General features: G+C 47.4%; 1 protein-coding gene across 3 annotated transcripts in view; it reads right to left on the reverse strand.

Annotated features, from left to right (window-relative positions):
• Positions 1–20,910, reverse strand: part of EXTL3 (exostosin like glycosyltransferase 3) — a 108,118-nt gene that overhangs the window by 39,358 nt on the left and 47,850 nt on the right. For 2 of the 3 annotated variants that reach the window (XM_005429785.3, XM_031064265.1), the window contains one exon: positions 12,291–12,386. The gene's annotated coding sequence lies outside the window, so the exon portion shown is untranslated. Of the gene's footprint in view, positions 1–12,290; positions 12,387–17,855; positions 17,899–20,910 lie in introns of those variants that run through there. The other variant, XM_031064264.1, reaches the window with a different exon arrangement.

Below are 20,910 nucleotides of genomic sequence, written 5' to 3' on the forward strand. Positions count from 1 at the left end.
ACACACAGCAGCTATTTTTGGAGAGAAGAGTGGCCAAATGTCCTCAGAGCAGCTTGAAAAATGGGCCATAGTGCCAGCACAAGGCTCATGCAGATGAAGCAACAGCTTCCAACACAAGCTGCTGTCTCCCAGCCATCATCCCAAAGATCAGACTGGCTCCAACTCACGGAACTGGTTCCAGCTCACTTCAGGGACCGTTTGGAAAATAGATGGTGAGAGGTGCTAATGGATGAGCAATCCACAAACGCCTCTTCTGGCCATGCCCAGCAGTTATTTTGGACAGAAGAGCCAGCCCCAGCATCTCAAGCTATGCGATCTCACTCTCATCTCAGTGGCTGGAGCCACGAATGGTTCTGATTGCACAAAATTTCCCTGAGGGACAGCGGAGCTCTCTCCCTTTCAGCTTCACACCATCCCAGGCTGCACAGTGTGTGAGTTTTCTATTGCCACCCACTGCACAAAGGCTGCTGGTGGCCAGAGCAAACACCTGATGGCCAGCCAGGAGAAGGGGAGACATTCCCAGAGGTGGGAAAGCTGCTGGCAAACACAGCTCCTGGCTGTGAACGTGCCACAAGGATGGACACCAAGGCATCAGCCTGGAACAAAGTCATTGAGATGGGCACAAAATTCACAACTCAATTTGGCCTCTGTAGAGAATCCCAAAAAAAATATTAAGGAAGCACTAGGATGGCTGTGTTAGATCAAGCCAATGATCCGTTCACTTCAGCCCCTCACTCCTCATTTCCAGCCTCTTTGGTGTAAAATAACCATAAATCATAGGCATGGAACAGTTTATTCAGGACAACTTCCCCCAAACCATTAACAAACAGGAGCTGTAGGAGCCCTTGAAGAATAACAGCTGTCCACCAAAATACCTTTTTTTTTCTTTTTGAAGCAATCAGTCAGAGACATTCAATAGTACAGAGTCTGAGCTGTAAAAACAAAAGGGAAGGGAAGGGAAGGGAAGGGAAAGGGAAAGGGAAAGGGAAAGGGAAAACACACCAAGTACTCAGTTTCACAGCTTCCTGCAGCAGCAACTTCCACAGATGAGCACTGCAAGTTGCCCAGAGAAGCTATGGCTGCTCCTGGATCTCTGGAAGTGTCTAAGGCCCAGCTGGATGGGGCTTGGAGCAACCTGGGATAGTGGGAAGTGTCCCTGCCCATGGCAGGGGTGTGGAATGGGATGAGCTTTGAGGTTCCTTCACCATTCTGTGATTTTAAGGGATTTCCTTTCACCAGCTTCAAACCCAACACCTCCTAATTTAGTCCCTGCTCCCTTCTCCAGCATTACACACATCCACGGGGATGGGAATGACAGGACTCACACCCAAATCACAGCAGAACCAAAGGAACAACTGTCCCAAAGCCACCACGGGAACGAGAAGTGCCACCTTACCTTCTCCAAGCTGCCTGACATCCCACCACATGCTCCTCTCTGCACCAGGCAGCACAAATCTTTTCAATCCTGGCAGCCAGCAGAGTTGGCAGGGAAGCAGAAATACAAGGATCCTACTGCCAAGGGATAATTCCAGCACAAATCTGCACTTCTGCTATTGTCTCCCCCTTCCTGATGGACACCCTGGTTCTCCAGAACACTCCTTTTGTGGAGCAGCCCTCCCTCTCTTTTATCCAGCGTCCTCTCTAACATCTTTGTTCTGCTCCCATTCCACTCATTTCCCAAATTTGTGCCTAGTTTCCTTTTTTTTTTTTAATTGCTCTCAATATGTCACTCTATATTAGTCAACAGCAGATTTATTTAAACGTGTCAATGCTGTTGCTTAGCAGATCTGAGTGTGCTTTACCATTTCAGCCTCCTTCAGAGTCACATGTTCCCCTTCCCAGAGCTCCCCAGCATGTTTGGATCACCAGAAGTTTGAGGAAAACAAAAATAAGTCTGATTCTAAAGGCAGGCCACTGGCCTGCCTGGGAAAACTTCAGGAAAACAAAAAAACACCTCAAAAAAACAACCAAGAATAGGAATTCTGCCCCAAAACACACATGGTTTTATTTCTCTGTTAGGAAGCAGCACCAGGTTCTGGTTTTCTTCCATTTTCCTACCTTTTACCCATGAGTTTCAATGGGAATAATCAAGTAAATGATTATCCAGAGCTTTGGAAAGGGTCTGATACAGAGCCAGTATCAGCTTTCCCCTGCAGCAGCTAATTTTAGGAAATGGCCTTCAAGCACTCTATAAAAGGCTGGGAACACCCAGGTGAGAGCGTGTTCTGACCTTTGAAATTAGATTTGGGTCTTTGCTGAGGCAGAGAGAGAAGATAATGTGCAGCTAAATCCCCCCCGGGAGGTTTTCAGCTCGGGCTTTCCGAGCTGCCCACAGTGATGGTGTTGGTTTGGCCACTGCCCCCAGATCCAACTTGCACATTCACAGATGAGTGACTGGAGAGCCCAGAGGCTCCAAGCAGCATCAGCTCCACACATAAACTGTGCCACAGCTGTCCCAAAATGCTGATGGAATCGTGGAATCACAGAATCATCAAGGTTGGAAAAGCCCTCTGAGATCACTGAGTCCAACTCACAACCCAGGGCTGCCAAGCCCACACTAAACCATGTCCCAAACATGACAAAATTATGAAAAGGACTAACCAAAACCAAGACAACATCACCCTTCTGCAATCCACTGAAGCAGAACAATCTCAAACTCCCAAGGGCACCCCAAAACCTGCCCTGTGGCCACCAGCAGGTGCCAAGTCTGCACATCCACTGAGGACTGTGACTGTGAGATCACCTCCATGGCTTGGCTCCACTCCAGGTGCATTTCCCACATTGCCCCTAAGCCAATCTCATCCTCTGCTGTCCCAAAATGCTGATGGGATCATGGAACCATCAAGGTTGGAAAAGCCCTCTGAGATCACTGAGTCCAACTCACAACCCAGTGCTGCCAAGCCCACCCTAAACCACGTCCTAAACATGACAAAATTATTTATGAAAAGGACTAACCAAAACCAAGGAACCATCACCCTTCTGATGATGTTCTGATGAACATCACACAATCCACTGAAGCAGAACAATCTCAAATTCCCAAGAGCACCCCAAAACCTGCCCTGTGGCCAGCAGCAGGTGCCAAGTCTGCACATTCACCGAGGGCTCTGACTGTGAGATCACCTCCATGGCTTTGCTCCACTCCAGGTGCATTTCCCACATTGCCCCTAAGCCAACCTCATCTTCTGCCCCAAAATCTGCAGCTCCACCACGACCCTGCATCCCTCCCACCCAGGCTGGTTTAGAATCCCAGAATCCCAGACTGGTTTGGGTTGGAAAAGACCTTCAGGCTCATCTCCTTCCAGCGGGGATGCCACTCACTGGATCAGGTTGCTCGGGGCCCCATCCAACCTGGCCTAGGGGGAATTAAATCCCAGGAACTGATGCCATCAACACCATCTCCAGCAGCTGCTAATTCCACATTCAGAGTGCAGATCACATCCAAGGAATTGGGTTCACAACCTTGGGAACCGATACCACAACCTGAGACAGCCCAGCTGAAGAAGACAAATCCCACAGCAGGACCTGCCAGAACGGCTGCTGATGGGTTTCCAAAAATTCCCCAGTCCCCTTTCCACGGTGCCTGATGCCCATTTACTTACAGCCACCTAAAAATAGCCCTTCCCGCTCGGATCGATGACGGGAGCAGACAGAAGTGAAAGGAGCTCATCACTCCACAAACACAGGGCTAAAGGAGATAAAATACTTTGGAAATGCAGCACAGGGAACAATCCCACTCTGGCCTCGAGACAGCCAGCTGGATGGGCTTAATGATTCTTCTCCAGCACCAGCTGTGATTGAATTTATTTCCATTTGGTGTGATTAAAAAGAAAGAGACAGATAAAAGGGAGAACAAAAAGTCCAAGATTTCAAAAGACACTAAAAATAAAATAGTTTGTGTGCTCTTGGCACCCTACCTTGACAATTTTTATATGTGTCAGCCAAGCTCAATAACCCAAAAGGAAGGCACGAGTCATTTATAGGTGGGGAAACAAAGGCATGGAAATGTTAAAATACCAGTTCAATCATCAATGAAATCAACAGCAGGAACAGGTTTAAAGGGTAGGAGTTCCTGAGGCACCTGCCTGTATCCATGCCCTAAAATCCTTGTGTATTTACTCTTCCTGGAGCCTTTTAATTGTCTCCATTGCCTGGCAAGTGCAGATCAATGCTGAGGAGTTCAGTGGCTCCTCACCACCAGCTCCAGCCCATTTAGCTGATCAAAGGCTTTGTTCACACCTCGCGGGGAAAAGGCACTTCCTCAAAATTCCAACGTACAAGTTTAGCAGCAGGAGGCCTGAAATTAATCCCTTTATTTAAACATTAACAACTTTTAAGTGTCTCTAAGCAATTGTGAAGGTTTTATTAGAGAAGGCAATGAAAGCTCATGAGCAGCCAAGTCAAGAGGAAGCCAAGGTTACCTGCACTCATTTTCTGAGTATTAACTTTGACAGCACAAACTCACCCTGCAGAGGGTTTGTACCTGGAATAAAGAGGACAGCAACACCTTGCTGCCAGCTGAAAGCTGTGGGCAGGGATGGATGCAGCAAATCCTCCTGGAATCCATTCCCAGGGCCATGAAGGGTAAGAAGATGTGCTGTGGGCAAACTGCACCTCATTGATTTGTCTTCTGAAACCATCCTCGGCAGATGCTGATTGCCCTGACAGCAGCAAGGGTACTGAGTATCCTCCTGCGTGGATATTCAGGTTACTGAATATTCTCCTGTGTGGATCTTCAGTAGGAAAACCAATGACTGGAAGAAGAGCCTGGAGAGCTCCAGCCCACACAGTCAAACCTCAACTGGACAAAGCCTTGAGCAATCTCATCTTCCTTTGCCACAAGCAGGACATTGAATTAGAGACTTCCAAAGATCCCTTCCAAACTTGCTTGTTCTACAATTCACAGAAATGCCAGAGAGAAGGTGGAAGCCTTTCCTGGAGAGATCTGAACTAGATAAAGCTGTAATGGGTAATAAAAATAACTCTTAGTAAGTTTTTCACTGGATGTATGAGCAGGTGGCAGAGGAGCCTCCCTGCACACTGTGCTTCCCTCTCTTCAACATTTACCTCTGGACACAGGAATACATCTCTTCAGTCAAGACACTTTCACCACTTTCACACTAAAATTCAACGTGTTTTAGTGGCATTGTAGGACTTAATACTTGTAGGAGGTGATAAAACATTCATGAGAGCCACGCTGTGAGATTAAATGGGTTGGGCTGGCATTAAAAGACATTTAAGGGACAGCCTTTAAGGACCAGCTCTCTGCTCAAGCACTGCACAATCATTTCCCCAGATCCTTCTGTGTATCCAACATGCAGGGAAAGGTGTGCACATCCCACCCTGGATCCTGTCTGGTTGCTGTAGTGGGAGAAAAAAAGGCATGGATTAGATGCTGTCTGAATTGCAGATGTCACCAGGTTTGGCCTTTTTTTTAATGCCTCCCTGTTACTGGAAAGTAACTATTGAGTTTCACCAAAGTCAAAAGCTCCTCTCAGGTTCATTTCCCTTTCAGCTGCTCCAACAACTGTCTTGCCAAAATCCATAGAAGACAAAATCTGTAGTTCCTAGGATTCACATTTTGGAATGGCTCCAAATGCAGAGCAAAGGTTTCACCCTTAAGACGCTCTTGCAAGGCACATGGCTATCTCCCTGACTTTGCTGGTCCTGATCCAGATGGAAAAAAAAATCCCCAAAAAGCACAAGTCAGTTTTTTTGCTGACCAGGATTACCTGGCTTAGCATCAGCAGCCTTCAAGGACACGGTCTAACACACCCGAGTGGAAATCACCAGTGCTGGATGCAGCTCCCCTAAATCCTCTAAGCCTCTGCTCTCTGCTGGAACAGCTAACTGCTGATAAACTCACTTTCAGACTATTTTCATAAAACTGAAGGTCAGCAAATGATTTGCTAATGAAATCTGTCACATAATTCTCAGCCTGATGCATAACTCAAGCCAGCTGCACCGAGCAGAGAGACGGGCAGGGGTCAGCTGCCTGCTCTGAGGTGTGACAGGGCTCTGGGGTCACCAGGCCTTGGTGACGGATTCCTCAGAGCCGCATCTTGCAGCAAGCTGTGTTCTGCAGCCTCTCCAAGCCCTGCACCCACCTCTGCAGAGTCTGTCCATGTTTAGTGACACGTTCTGGCCTTGGTGCATCCCTTGGCTCTGCACAATTTGTCCCCATCCAGCAGCTCAGAAGTCGCCCCTTGCCCAGGGTGGCTTTGCAGATGAAGGGTGAGACCTTGCACTGATCAATTCCCAGCATCTACAATGATCCTGACTCTTTTCAAAGTCACTCTGAAGAAACACAACAGTTCTGCCCCCAAAAAGTCTCCAGTCTTGGGAGGTTGTTCTGTTTCCAGCCAGAGGAGGGCAACCACACACGTTGACAACAGGCAGCATCCTTCTGCCTGATACACAAAAATGCACTTTATTCTCATTCCCAGTGAAGAGTTGTTTCATCTTTCCCATTGTGCCTTATTTATGTCTATTCCCGTCCTTGTGATATTTAAAGAGCATCTCCTATACAGAATCACAGAATTACAGAATGGTTTGGATTAGAAGGGATCTTAAAAATCATCCACTGATGATTTTTATTATCCTACCATGGGAAGGGACACCTTCCACTATCCCAGTTTGCTCCAAGCCCCATCCAATGTGGCTTTGGACATTTCCAGGGATCCAGGAGCAGCCACAGCTTCTCTGAGCACCCTGTGCCAGGGCCTCACCACCTTCTGAGTAAGGAATTTCTTCCTAAAATCCAACCTAACTCTGCCCCCTGTCAGTTTAAAGTAGCAGAGTGAATTCCCATGTTAAAGCCAACCTGAATTCCTCATTCCTCCTGCTCAGCAGCAGCTCTGCTGGCTGGACCCAGAAGCCATCAAGCTTGTTCAAACTGTGTGTGCCACTGACCTAAGGAGAATTCATCAATGCCAGCTGGGAACTTGGGCACTGGCAGCAAGGAAACGCTTGTGACATGGTTATAAACAGCAAAGGGACTGGGGATATTTTCTCCCTCTCGTGCACTCCTGCCTGCCCTGCTCACGTGAACCCTTCAGAGCCTGCATCAGGCTGCTCTGAGGCTCTCCTGACAATTTTGAATCGTGAGATGGAGGTAAAAGGGTTTGTTCAGGAGAGCAAAACAACCTTAACTTTTCTATCTTGAGGGAGACTATCCTGCAAGTAACACCATTCCTCAGCACTTAGCTGGAAAACCCAGGGAAAGGCAGGAGTTTATGGGAGAGGCCCCAAACTCTCAGCTCTTCACCCTCTCCCTGTGGATATTTCAACAGCACAAGGCACTGGAGGTGCAGGGTGAGACACAGGGATTCACCCAGCACACAAAATGGAACTTCAGCAACCCCATCAACTCTGATTTTTAAGGATACTCACTTCTCCATCATCATGATGCTCCGTGGTAAAAGCCACTTTATGAGCTCAGCTAATCTGGGATGTTGTTGCATCATCACCTGATGCTGATAAACAATTATTGAAGAGAAAAAATAAAAAAGAGGCAAACAAATCCATGCTTCCCCCCCGGTCTGGGGTGGTTTTCAGTACCATTATCAGGCACCGATAAAAGGGGAAGAAGGAGCTCTGTGGTTTTGGTATGGGCTGCTGTGGTCCCGCTTTGGGTCTGTTCCCTGGCCCAAATCCAGGGGTGTAAGCCAGCCATTGTCATGTTCTTGAGCTTTCTCACCTGCCCAAACACCCAGGCCACATCTGACTTGCCTTGGAGGTTTCATTCCTGGTTGTGCCAACCTGTGCATCAATGGCACAACTTGGCAGCTGGCTGAGGCCACCTCTGGACAAGTGAGTGAACAGAGCAGCCCCTCATGTCCCAAACCTGAGCTGTGAAATCCAAAACCTGCATTTAAAAAATCCCACTTTTACACCACTCCATGACATTCAGTAACAAATAAATCCCACAGCCTGGGCAGGGTTTTCACTCCAGCATGGATAGAGGAGATGTTGAAGTGACAGGGAACTTCCCTGCTCGCCTTTTGTGGGGACAATACAAACCAGCAGAGCAGAAAGACATGCAAAATATCACTTTTCAAAGCAGCAACAGATCTTTCTGTCAAAGGAGAGATTTCACAAGGATGGGCATGGCTGGATTCACGGCAAAACAATCAAGCAAAGCGAGAGCCACACGACCATTTCTCTTCTCTGAGTGTGGAAAAGCTTTCAGGAGATTTATAAAATTAGAGCTGCTGCTGTTGAACATCTCAAAGGGAAAGGGAGGGAGAGGAAGTGTTTCCCCCATGCAGCTCTCCAGCAGCAGCTTCTGATTGTACTCAGTGGGAAACAAGGAGCACTCTCAGCCCCTTCCCTCCCATGGAGCTCCAGGCAGAGGGGAAGCTCAGCAGTTTGCAGGATTTGGGTCCTTGCTTTTGTTCCCCTTCCCTCTCTCCCTCCCCATCCTCCCTTTGGATGGAAAGACTGAGAGAACAGAGCAATTAAGGAATTTGAAGCCTCACCAGCAGCTACTCTGAATGCAGGCACATGAAGCAGCAGGATTCTGCTGGTGACATTTGGACCACAAATGAAGTCCCCAAGAGTAATAAACAATCAGGTAAAGAAATCTGGAAAGAAATTACCCAGCACACCTCGTCTTCCTGGCCCCCATGAGATCCATATAAAATGTGTTAATGCATCTGATTATGATCTAAATTATGTACAGAGGCTCCTGCCAAGCACTCTGTGAAGTTTCTTTATTGTTAACTTGGAAGCTGTTTAAGAACGGTCCAGTCATCATGTTTCAAATTAGATTTGGGGGAAAAAAACTTATTCCTATTTTACTGCTGGCTCAGAACATGGCAGAAGGTCAGGATGTGGGTTTTACCTGCTGAAGAAGAGCAGGAAGAGTGGGGGACAGAACAGCAGAAGCCACTCTGTTCCCTGTCCTTTACTGTCACCTGAGCTCTGTGCCTTTACTGTACCCACACATGGCAGAGAATCACTGCAGTTGCAGCTTGCTACACAGTTTTTCCTGAAAAGGGGGTAAAGCACCAAGGTGTTCCCATGCCCACTCTCCACAGACCCAAAAACTTTGAAAGAAAGGATTTCTGGAGGAGTTCTGCTGAGAAAACACCATGTGAGATTTCCCTCACACTCTGAGGGCCATCTGAGCTGTCCCTTATGCCGCCAGTCCTTCGTGCTGCTGTAAAAAAGCTGCTTCTCTCTCCACTCCAGGACTGGAGCTTTTTAAAAAACAGAGCTACACCACTGCCAGGTGTAAATTCAAATTTGGGAGAGCACCCATAGTTTTAACTGCAAGCCTGACAATTATACTTTATTGCTGGCTCAGAACATGGCAGAAGGTCAGGATGTGGGTTTTCCCTGCTGAAGAAAGAGCAGGAAGAGCCACTCTGTTCCCTGTCCTTTACTGTCACCTGAGCTCTGTGCCTTTACTGTACCCACACATGGCAGAGAATCACTGCAATTTCAGCTTTCTTTCAACATATTTTTTTCAACTTTCAACATTTTTTCCTGAAAAGGGGGTAAAGCACCAAGGTATTCCCATACACACTCTCCACAGGCCCAAAAACTTTGAAAGAAAGGATTTCTGGAGGAGTTCTGCTGAGAAAACACCATGTGATATTTCCCTCACACTCTGAGGGCCATCTGAGCTGTCCCTTATGCTGCCAGTCCTTCGTGCTGCTGTAAAAAAGCTGCTTCTCTCTCCACTCCAGGACTGGAGCTTTTTAAAAAACAGAGCTACACCACTGCCAGGTGTAAATTCAAATTTGGGAGAGCACCCATAGTTTTAACTGCAAGCCTGACAACTTCAAGAGTGCTGAAAACTCCTCCCCCAGCCCAACCTGTGCTTTCTCTTCTGCTGCTGCCTGGCCAAGATTTTGCTCTGTGCATCAGCATCTCCTTCCCCTGCAGGGCTGGATTTCCAAGCCAGAGCCAAGGTCACCTTGCTCAGAGGAGCAGGATTTTAAAAAGAGGGTCCCTACAGTTATTAAAAGTCTTCCATCCATTATCTCTGCCCTTCCAAGCTCACAGCTGCAGCCACAGCTGCATAAATCTGGACTAAGCATGGTCCTGTGGAAGTGGAATAGGATATAAATAGTTTTTACAGGTTTGTTTTGTTCTATATATGTATATAAATCATACACACACATATATATATGCCATATATGTCTGCACCTCATTGATAATGGAATGATTTGGGCTGGAAAGGACTTTAAAGAGCATCCCATTACCCTCCTGCCATGGCCAGGGACACCTTCCACCATCCCAGGCTGCTCCAAACCCCATCCAGCCTGGCCTTGGACACTTCCAGGAATCCAGAGGCAGCCACAGCTTCTCTGGGAATTCTATTCACCTCACCACCACTCTTACAATAAAGAATTTCTTCCTAAAATGTCATCTAACCCTGCAGATCTGCAGGAAGTCAGGGATCAGAACTTCCATTTCTAGCCACCGTGGTAATGTAGTGGCTTAAACACCCAAAAAATGCTTTAATGTAGGATCACAGGCTGGATCCCAGCCAGGCAACAGCACTGCCTTTAAAGGAGTATTTATCTCCATAAAACACTTCCTAAACAACGTGCTCAGTGCTTGAAAATAAAGCCTTGCTAAACAACCAGATTTTTAACCTGAAATGCTGCAAGTTGGCATTCTCTGCTGCTCCAGGTAAGTCTGATTCCCTTACACAGCATGGTGATTTTCTTTTTAAGAAGAAAAGGAATTTTCTCTTTCAGTTTAACTTTGAGGCAAGATGGAAGACCACAGCCTGGCCTCAAAGCTGTGAGATCTTTTGAACTCCAAGTCAGCAGGCTCTCACAGGAGCTGAGCTCGAGGGCTGCTCTGGAATAAATCAAAAAGGATTTACTCTTTCACTTGAACAAGGCAGGGAAAAAAAACACTCCATAGATGCACAGATATGGGGGTGGGGGTGGGGAGACAGCTAACAGGTTTTTAAAAAGTAATAAAAAAATCAACTTAAGAATGCCATGATGGTTTGATAGGCACAGTCCCATAAGCTGAACAGCACCCTGCATGGCTGGATTTCCTGCAGGAAATCACAGGCACAGTTGCTAAGCCTGCTGGAAGCAGTTCAGCCCAAGAATATCCAGAGCAGATGCTCCAAGCACGGCTCCCAAGGACACAGTGCTGCTGGAGAAATCCTCTGACAGGGAGTCAAAACAGGGGCTTGGACTGGCCATGTGTGTGTCCTTGGAGCTGCAGCTGTGATCTCTTCACAGAGGAGCAGAGTTCATGGCCACAAGGGACCCTGAGAGCACCTCGAGTGCTTTGTGCTGAACCACAGCCCATCACACCTCATCCAAGCTTTCCTGAGAGCAGCAATCAGATTTAGCAGCCAGATTCTGACTGGAGGAACTCTGATGGCTCCCAGCCACAATCCATGTGCTGCTTCCACTCCAGAACTTGGGCTGACAGAGCAGCTTTGTGCAGGATGCCACTGCCCCGTGGTGTCCCTGTGTCCCTGTGCCAGGAAATGCCACTCCCTGACTCCTTTGCTTCACTCCTGACACCTCTGCTGGAGCCCAAACTCATCAGCAATTTTGACAATACTCCAGAGCCTGAGTTTGCCTGAAGGAGCTCAGCACAGGGCACAAAACCTCATCTCATCCTCTGGCTTCCTTACAGGAGTGAGAAGAAAACTGGGGAAGGAGAAATGTGCTGCTGGCAGCAATTCCAGCCTCTGCAGTGGGATTGCGAGGCTCCCAGAGAACCACCCAACCCCACCAGAGCTGTGATCAGCACCCATGGACTAATCCTCACACCTCAATTACAAAGAGTTTGGGGACAAGAATCTGCCCAGAGAATGATGCTAAAGAAGAAAAATGTTCAGAGCCCAACTTCCCCCTGAGCTGTGTGCAGGGATTTGGATCCCAAGGCACCCAGACACTGAGCTCAGACCATTAGTGACATTCAACACTGCTTTTAAAATCAGAATTGAAAACTGCTGAAAGCAGAATATTGTGAAACGCTGCTTCTTCGCCTGCAACTTCTGCCAAATGAATTTGGCTAAAACTTTCAGCAATTAATGGATGATTAAATGAAAGAGCTGATGGCCAAAAAACATGTAAGGAGCTTGATTAAAGCTCTGGGGGTGACACTGTGCTGGTCCTGCCCTATTTTTACAAGCTTTTTCTCATCTCAACATTATTTCAACTGGACTGTGGGGAGGAGGAGAGTGTTGTTAGAAGGGTGTGAGATGTTTTGGTGAATTATGTTAAAATCCAGCAAGGGAAGAAGCAACTTAACCCCAGGCATGGGGCAGCCTGACACTGCAGAGCTCCTTTGTGCTTTACCTGTTGTGCCTCAGCTCCTTGGCTCAGACCTGTCCCACATCGACTCCTCCTCCACCTCTCTTCTTTCTGCCAGTGCTGATCTCAAGGGTTTCCCTCCTGTTTAACAGAGAAACACAGACAGAACCACATGGACTCATGAGATAAGTTCTGCATGGCCTCGAGGCATCTGCAAGAGAGGCATTCTGACACAAACATTCCTTCTGGACCTCTCCAAACAGGGATTGAGCAACCTGGGGGAGTGGAAGGTGGCCCTGCCCATGGCAGGGTGTGGAACAAGATGAGCTTTAAGGTTCCTTGCCTCCCAAACCATTCTGGGGTTCTGTGATTTATGATGTGGTCTTAAGCCTGGAAGCTCCCACAAGTTTGACAATTTGGGCTGCTGGGGAGTAAGGGAGGCTGAAGGGGGAATCAGGCACAAATGAGACCACCTGGAGAAGGGATATTGCAAATCTAAAAGGGATCAGATGTGGGTCATCAGCAGCTCCCTGCTCCATCGGCTCTGAGCCCCTTCCAGGCATTCTCAACTTCCTCACTTCACCCAAAATTCTTCCTGAACAACACCTGATAAATGACAGCTCTCAGGTTACATCCATGGGATCACTTCCCAAAAAATATTAAATAAAGTCATTATCTCCACTGTTTCATAAGTGCCAAGGTCCAAGAGGATCCCTGCAAGCCACCCAGCCCGACCTGTTCCGTGACACACCCACCAAGTCCAGCCTCGAGCCCAGCAATTCCCACCAATTCTTCATCCAGTTTCTCCCCTAGCTCAAATCCTCTCTCAGACACACCTCTGCTGCAAACAACCCTTCTGATCTCAGCAGACAAGCAGACAAAAAAAAATTAAAATAAAAACAAAATACCTTTTGTGAAGAAAAGCCCAAGGCTCCAAGATTATCCTTCTCGGGTGAAGTCAGTGGCATTTCCCTTTGTTTCAAAACAAAAAGGATCATCCACATGCTGCCTTCATCCTCCCACACAGCCTCTGGGACAGCAGAGCATCTCAACCTCCCTCTCCCCACCCTGACTCTCACTAATGTGTTCCATACTCGCAGCCTCTCCCCAGTCCCAGCTCCCAGCAGGGACTCAGGGCTGGTCCTTGGAGGCTGCTGCTGCTTTATAAAGGCTGCTTCCATCCCCTTCCACCCCTTTCACTTCCATCCCTTTCACTTCAGCTGGCAAAACACCTCCTGAGTGCCCACATCTTTGGGATACAAAGAAGGAAACACTTGGTGATGGGAGCTGGTCCCTCCTGGCAGGCTGCGGATCCCGGCACGGTTCCATCAGCTACAAAATGTTTGCAGAAACAAGAACAGCCAGGACCCTTCTGCAGAACCCTCCTTCCTTCCCTGATTGCAAAGTTCCTCCCAGAGTTCTCCAGAAGAGTGAAGATGTTTCTCAACAGCCACAGCTGAGGGTTTCATCTCAATGTGACCTGTGAAATATCCACTCCAAACCTCACCCACGCTGCAGCATCTGCACAGCCCTCGCTGCCTCTCCCAGCTCGGGAGATGTTTCATGGCAGGCTTGGAATGCTGACAGCTTACAAAATAAAAATCTGCCTTTTTTTTAATTCAAAGCCACCAATTATTGTCCTTGAAACTCTGGCCACTTGGGGCAAAGGAGCCAAGGAATCAGAGCACGTGGCAATGGGACGCCCAAATCCATCACCAAACAAACCACTCTCCTGAGAGTCACAGAATTGTCTGGGTTAAAAGGAACCCTGGAGATGTTTCATGGCAAGCTTGGAATGCTGACAGTTTACAAAATAAAAATCTGCCCTTTCTTCCTTCAAAGCCACCCATTATTGTCCCTGAAAGTCAGGCCACCTGGGGCAAAGGAGCCAAGGAATCAGAGCACGTGGCAATGGGATGCCCAAATCCATCAAGCAAACAAACCACTCTCCTGAGAGTCACAGAATTGTCTGGGTTAAAAAGAACCCTGGAGATGTTTCATGGCAATCTGACAGTTTACAAAATAAAAATCTGCCCTTTTTTCCTTCAAAGCCACCCATTATTGTCCCTGAAACTCTGGTCACTTGAGCCAAAGGAGCCAAGGAATCAGAGCATGTGGCAATGGGATGCCCAAATCCATCAAGCAAACAAACCACTCTCCTGAGAGTCACAGAATTTTTTGGGTTAAAAGGAACCTCAAATATCATCTCATTCAACCCCCTGCCATGGCCAGGGACACCTTCCACTAGAAGAGAGCTTAAGAGTTTTTTTTAAAAAAGCCTAATTTTAATGTAAGTTCTGGAAAACATCAAACTCCGCATAGAATAAATGCCACTTTATATTAAAGTGAAGGCCCTTGTCTAATAAACACTATATAATTAATATGATGTAAAAATTCCAGCATATATTCATATTTTATTCTGATCACTGTCATTAAAGCAATAACAGCACCCCAGCAGAGGCTCACCTCAAAAAACGTGTGATTCCTCCCTACGCTCCACCAGAGAAGAGGTGGCAAGTCTCTGTTCTAACTTCATTTTATATTTTATTAGTTTTCACAAGCCAGCTATGCTAAAGGGTTGCACCAGTAATTTAAACTGCAGCTGTCAGCAGAAGTGAAGGACATTGAGGGATACATTTTATTCCAGCTCTTTTATTGCCTGGCTCCTTGGAGTGATTCAAGCAGCTTAAGGATTTTAGAGGCACTGTCACCACAGTTTCTGGCCCATCTCAAGCTGCTATTTGAGAGAAAAAAAAAAAAGTACCCAAAAATTCCAACTTTCAAAGAACTGGCTGGACCAGCAGAAGCTGCTCAAGACTCAGCAACTCCTGAATGCCACCAAATTGTTCCCTCGCGGGGACAGGCACTTTCTGCAGTGTTATTCCCACTTGGCAGGAGGGGAGGGGGGATCCATAAAACAATAAAACAGGGGAGAAATGCTGATTCCTGCAGCTCTGCCAAACCACAGGAACACGCAGAAACTCTTCCCACCATCAGGAGCCAGCAGTGCTCTGTCACATCTGCTGGGACACAGCAAGGCAGGTGACAAACTGGAGCACAAGGAGGCTGGCCCAGACCCAATCCAGGAAAGCCTCCAGGAGTGCTGGCCAGAGGAGAAATGTTCTGAAGATTCCTGTCCCAGCAGCACCCCAGGGTTCTGCTGAACTCTTCCCAATGGATGATCAACATAAAATTAATTCCTTGAACTCAGGGACCAGCCTCACCACCCCAGGCTGGTGGGAAACGTTGGTTTTCACCCCCATTGATTGTTTTGCCCTGAATCCAGCCATGCCCATCCCTGTGAAATCTCTCCTTTGACAGAAAGATCTGTTGCTGCTTTGAAAAGTGATATTTTGCATGTCTTTCTGCTCTGCTGGTTTGTATTGTCCCCACAAAAGGCGAGCAGGGAAGTTCCCTGTCACTTCAACATCTCCTCTATCCATGCTGGAGTGAAAACCCTGCCCAGGCTGTGGGATTTATTTGTTACTGAATGTCATGGAGTGGTGTAAAAGTGGGATTTTTTAAATGCAGGTTTTGGATTTCACAGCTCAGGTTTGGGACATGAGGGGCTGCTCTGTTCACTCACTTGTCCAGAGGTGGCCTCAGCCAGCTGCCCTGGACACTGCAGGGCTGGAGGGGAGGAACACAGAGATGCTGCTGAGATGTCTGCTGGCTGCTTGCCTGGCACTCCATTCCACATCCCATTAGGGAAACCATCCCAGGAAAACAGGGAAATGCTACTGTCTCAGTTTGGAAAGACAGGAGTCTGCTAAGGAAGGCAGGAGCCTCCCCTGAAATGGAGAGTGTAAACCCTCCCCACCCCTCTGAATTGCTATAAATTTTAAATTAAGGGGCTCTCAGGCAAAAATATGGGAGCAGGAAATAACAGTTCTTTAATAGGGAAGAAAATAAAAGGATAAAATAAACAATGCAGTAAACTAAAATAGCACTGACAGAGTCAGAACACAACCTGACACCCTGTGGGTCAGGGTGTTGGTGGCAGTCCCATTGGAATTGTGGCTGCAGCCTTCCTGCAGTGTCAGGGGTGGTTCTGCTGGAGCAGGGATCCTGTAGAGAAGGGGGCAGTTGTCACAGACATCTTTTATGAAAAATCCTTTCCTTAGCATTTTTTCTCCTGAGAAGCTGAGAAGCCTCAGGAACAAAATGTAAACAATTATTATCTGCTGCTGTGGAATGCAACAGATGCATCTGTGATTGGTCTTATGTGGTTGTTTCTAATTAATGGCCAATCACAGTCCAGCTGTTTGGACTCTGTCTGAGAGACAAGCTTTTGTTATTCATTCTTTCTTTTTCCATTCTTAGCCAGCCTTCTGATGAAATCCTTTCTTCTATTCTTTTAGTATACTTTTAATATAACATATATCATAAAATAATAAATCAAGCCTTCTGAAACATGGAGTCAGATCCTGATCTCTTCCCTCATCCTGGGACCCCTGTGAGCACTGTCACAGGCAGTCTTCCTCCAAAGATCCAGAAGAGGCAGCTGCTGTTCCTCTGGGGAATCCAGTGGAGAAGCCATGCAGTTATTCCAGGATCTCCAGATTATATCCAGGTAGGAATGCTTGGCTCCTCCCTCTGGGCTCACATCTCCCAATGGGATGCTGTAGTTCTTATCAGCCACGCAGTGACATTCAATAGCTGTTATCAGCAGATGTCTCCCCAGAGGGAGGAGTGATTGTGGTCACTCAGAGAGAGAGATAAGGCAAACTGCCCCGTTGACAAAAGACAGCTGCCATCCAGATGGTGATAGAATCCATCTTGCCTTGCAATCTGGAACAGTTCCTTTGTGGGAGGGTGGAAGGAACAAGGGCCATTCCAGGGCCAGTCCTGGTCAAAGGAAAGAGGGCCATTCCAGGGCCATTCCTGGTCAAAGCTCTGCAGGGCTTTGGGCAGCAGACAGTGGTGGGACTGAGCTTGGTGTCCCCACTGCTCCCCAGGGTGCTGAGCTTTCCTGCGGTCCCCATCTCCTACCCCCACACAGCAAGCCATGGGACACACGTGGCTCACCCCAAACCAGCTCTTGGGGTGCTTGCAGAGAGGGAGAGCCAAGGCTGGAAGGGCTCACAGGGACCTGCACTGATCCTGACTCAGCACACAGGGGACGCTGACGGACCCTGCTCACTCTGTGCCACGGGCAGAGGAGAGAAATCCTCATCCTCACCCCATCCAGCCTGGCCTTGGGCACTGCCAGGGATGCAGGGGCAGCCACAACTTCCCTGAGCACCCTGTGCCAGGGCCTCCCCACCCTCCCAGCCAAGAATTCCTTCCCAAAATCCCATCCAGCCCTGCCCTCTGGCAGTGGGAAGCCAGCAGGATATCAGATGATGCCACCCAAGTTTTGGAGCATGGATCATTCTCAACTGTCCCCTGCTGTGGGTCCCTCCATGTCCCCCTTCAGCACATGCAGACACTGTGCCGGGAGAGAGGCCCATGGTTCCCAGAGCTTAAAATCTGTGAGGAAAAGCAAAACTTACTCTGCAAAGAAACATCTTTTAAGCAGAGGGAAAGTTCTTAAACCTGGACTTTGGCATTTTTAAGATGTTTTAACATGGGGCATGTTTTAACGTATTAAGAAGTTTTTCAGGTCACCTTGGATGCAGAGTTGTCTGGAAGGGGGAGGCTGTTAGATGGTGTCTTAGCAAGGGAGTATCTGTTCCCTGGGCACGGACTCAGAGCCTTGTGAACCCCCTGTGGCACCTGAATGTTCCATGGTTGCACTCCAAGCCCCACGGACACTCCTTTGATGTGGTGAGCTGCAGCTCCTAAAGGTCTCTGGAGATCACAGGAATCTGTGTGATGGGATGAATTTAGTGGATGAGGAGCCTTCCATCCTTTGAAACAGAACTTTGCTGTTGTTATCTTTTCTAAAGAACATTTTAATTGCTTTTTTTTTTTTCCCATGCCTGATGCAGAGAGCAGCTGTGGAGAGGTGCCCAGGAAGGCTCCTCTGCTCCACAGGGAATGCAGCCCTGCTCTTACACACATGGTCTCTTCCTGGCCTCTCCTGCTTGCTGCTCCAACATAAACAAGACCTACATCCTCCTGGAAATTAAACCCAGCCTCACAGACATGTACACAGATCTCCTCCTGCCCCACAGGAAACAGGGATGGAGAATTTGCAGCCCCAGGTGGCGTGGAGCAATCCCCGTTCATGGGGGAGGGAACACACAGCACTAAATGGCATCTTGGGATATTTAGTGCTCTCCGTTTTATTTTCTCACCTCTTCTTGTCACCAGCCAGAGAAATTTGTCCATTTTCCTCTGTTCATCCTCACAGAATTCACCAAAAAGCTTTTTCCTTTACTCCTGGTCACAAAAACATCCCAATTTGCTTCCATCTCACTCTTCCCTGACAATTATCTCCACTTGCTTCCCTATTTTCTCTTCTTATCCAGGCTGTTTTTTCTTTCCCTCACCTGCCTGCACCGCCATTATTTCTCCACTGTCAGAGGTGCCACTGCCAATCTAAAATTTGGTTTCAGTACAATTATTTAAGTTCATTCTCCTGCATTAATGCAGACAAATATTACAACCTAATACAGAAATATGCCCAGGAAATAATTCCTGGGATGCTCCAACCTGAGTTGAAGGCCAACGTGATGGAGACAGAGCAACACAAGCACAGATCCACAGCTCTGGAAAGCATTCCTGGCACTCCCACTCCAAGTGCCATTAAGGAGATGCCAAAGTCCAGCAGATGTTTGGACAACACAAAACATTAAATTGAGCTCTGATATTTAAGAGCAGAAAAATTTCCCAGGCTAATTCAGGCAACATGTCCCATAAAAATGGCCAAAAAACCATCAGGGTCCATTAACTGCATTTGCACTCCAGCATTTGCTCCTGAATTGTTTATGCACAGAGGTTACCCAGCACATTAATCCTCCAGAAAAAGGACATGTAAAGCAGAGCTGGAAATGCAAAAGTGTTTGGTAATCCTGATATTATGAGTGGGATAACACAGGAGGGGTCTGTGGGGGGAGAAATCCCCATAAAAAACTCCAGAGAGCCCCAATTTCCCACAAACAGGGAAATCAAAACCTGTTGTTGCAAGCAGAGAGAAAGTCAAAGATTTTATGATCCCATTGTGAGAAAGGAATTTTAACAGGCTGGTGAAGGATAAACTGTTTCTTCCATAAACCTGAACAAAACCAAGTGATTTCCCAGAAACAAATTGGGAAATTATCCTCCCTGGCCCCAAGAGTCAAGTCCAAACCTGCCAAGTTTCTCCTGCCTTGTCCTTATCCTGCACCTTCACAGACTTTGCAGGGCTGGGTTCAGACTCAGATCCAAATTTAGGCAGGTTGGAGATGCCCTGAAAGCTGCTGAGTCACCAGAAGGGAAAGGGGTTTAAGGTAATAATTTACCTTCAGCTGAGCAGGAGCTGCCAGCTCACAAGGCAGGGCATAACTCAGGCTGGAAATGCTCCACTGAGAGCTCTGTGTGCTCCCAATCACCCACCCCAGATGCCAAAATTCTCCTTTCATGCCCTCTTGCAGGAGAGACACAACTCTCAGCCTTGACCTTTGGATGGTCAAGTGACCACTGAAATCCCCAAGGGACAAAGATTCCCTTTAAAAATCCCTGAACTCCCTCAGCAAGCTCAAGTCTGAAAACCATAGAGAGGAAAAGAAGGAATGCACAGGGATTTCCAAGGTGGAAATGAAGGGGGGTAAGGAAAACAGGACATTGACCGTGGAACTGTTACTCCTGACATTTATCAACAAGGAGCCACAAGACAAAAGACAATATTTCAATTGGATATCAGGAATAATTTCTTCCCCAAAAGAGGTTGTCCAGCCCTGGCACAGCTGCCCAGGGCAGTGGTGGAGCCCCTATCCCTGGAGGGATTTAGATTCTCTGTGGATGTGATACTTGGGAACAAGGATCAGTGGTGGCTTTGGCAGAGCTGGACTCAATAATCTTAGAGAAGTCTTCCAACCCAAATGATTCCATGATTAGGAATTAATTTTGAGAGGAAAGAAGGAATTTCCCCCCCCCTTATCTAACTCAGAAAACCTTTATTAAAGAAATCACTTTGCACACACTCCAGAGGCTCAAGACATTCATGTTACTCCCAACATTTATCAACAAGGAGTAACAAGACAAAAGACAATATTTCAGTTGGGTATCAGGAATAATTTCTTCCCCAAAAGAGGTTGTCCAGCCCTGGCACAGCTGCCCAGGGCAGTGGTGGAGCCCCTATCCCTGGAGGGATTTAGATTCTCTGTGGATGTGATACTTGGGAACAAGGGTCAGTGGTGGCTTTGGCAGAGCTGGACTCAATAATCTTAGAGAAGTCTTCCAACTTAAATTATTCCATGATTGGGACTTAATTTTGAGAGGAAAGAAGGATTTTTTCCCCCCTTATCTAACTCAGAAAAACTTTATTAAAGAAATCACTTGGCACACACTCCAGAGGCTCAAGACTTTCAGGGATAAAAACTGGACCTTCAAATGAAGGTTCTTGGTGTTCCTTTTCACCTGAACCAACAGCTGGGAATTTTACAAATCCTTTTCACCTTCAACCAGCTGAGTGGCACAGAGAATTACCATGAAGTCAGGGATGCTCAGCAGGGGTAAATGAACTGCTGTAAAGAATAACTCGAGGCACATCAGAATCTGTCTTGGCACAGTTCTTCGC

The sequence above is a fragment of the Geospiza fortis genome, unplaced genomic scaffold (genome assembly GCF_000277835.1).
Source record: "Geospiza fortis unplaced genomic scaffold, GeoFor_1.0 scaffold319, whole genome shotgun sequence".
Lineage (NCBI taxonomy): Eukaryota > Metazoa > Chordata > Aves > Passeriformes > Thraupidae > Geospiza > Geospiza fortis.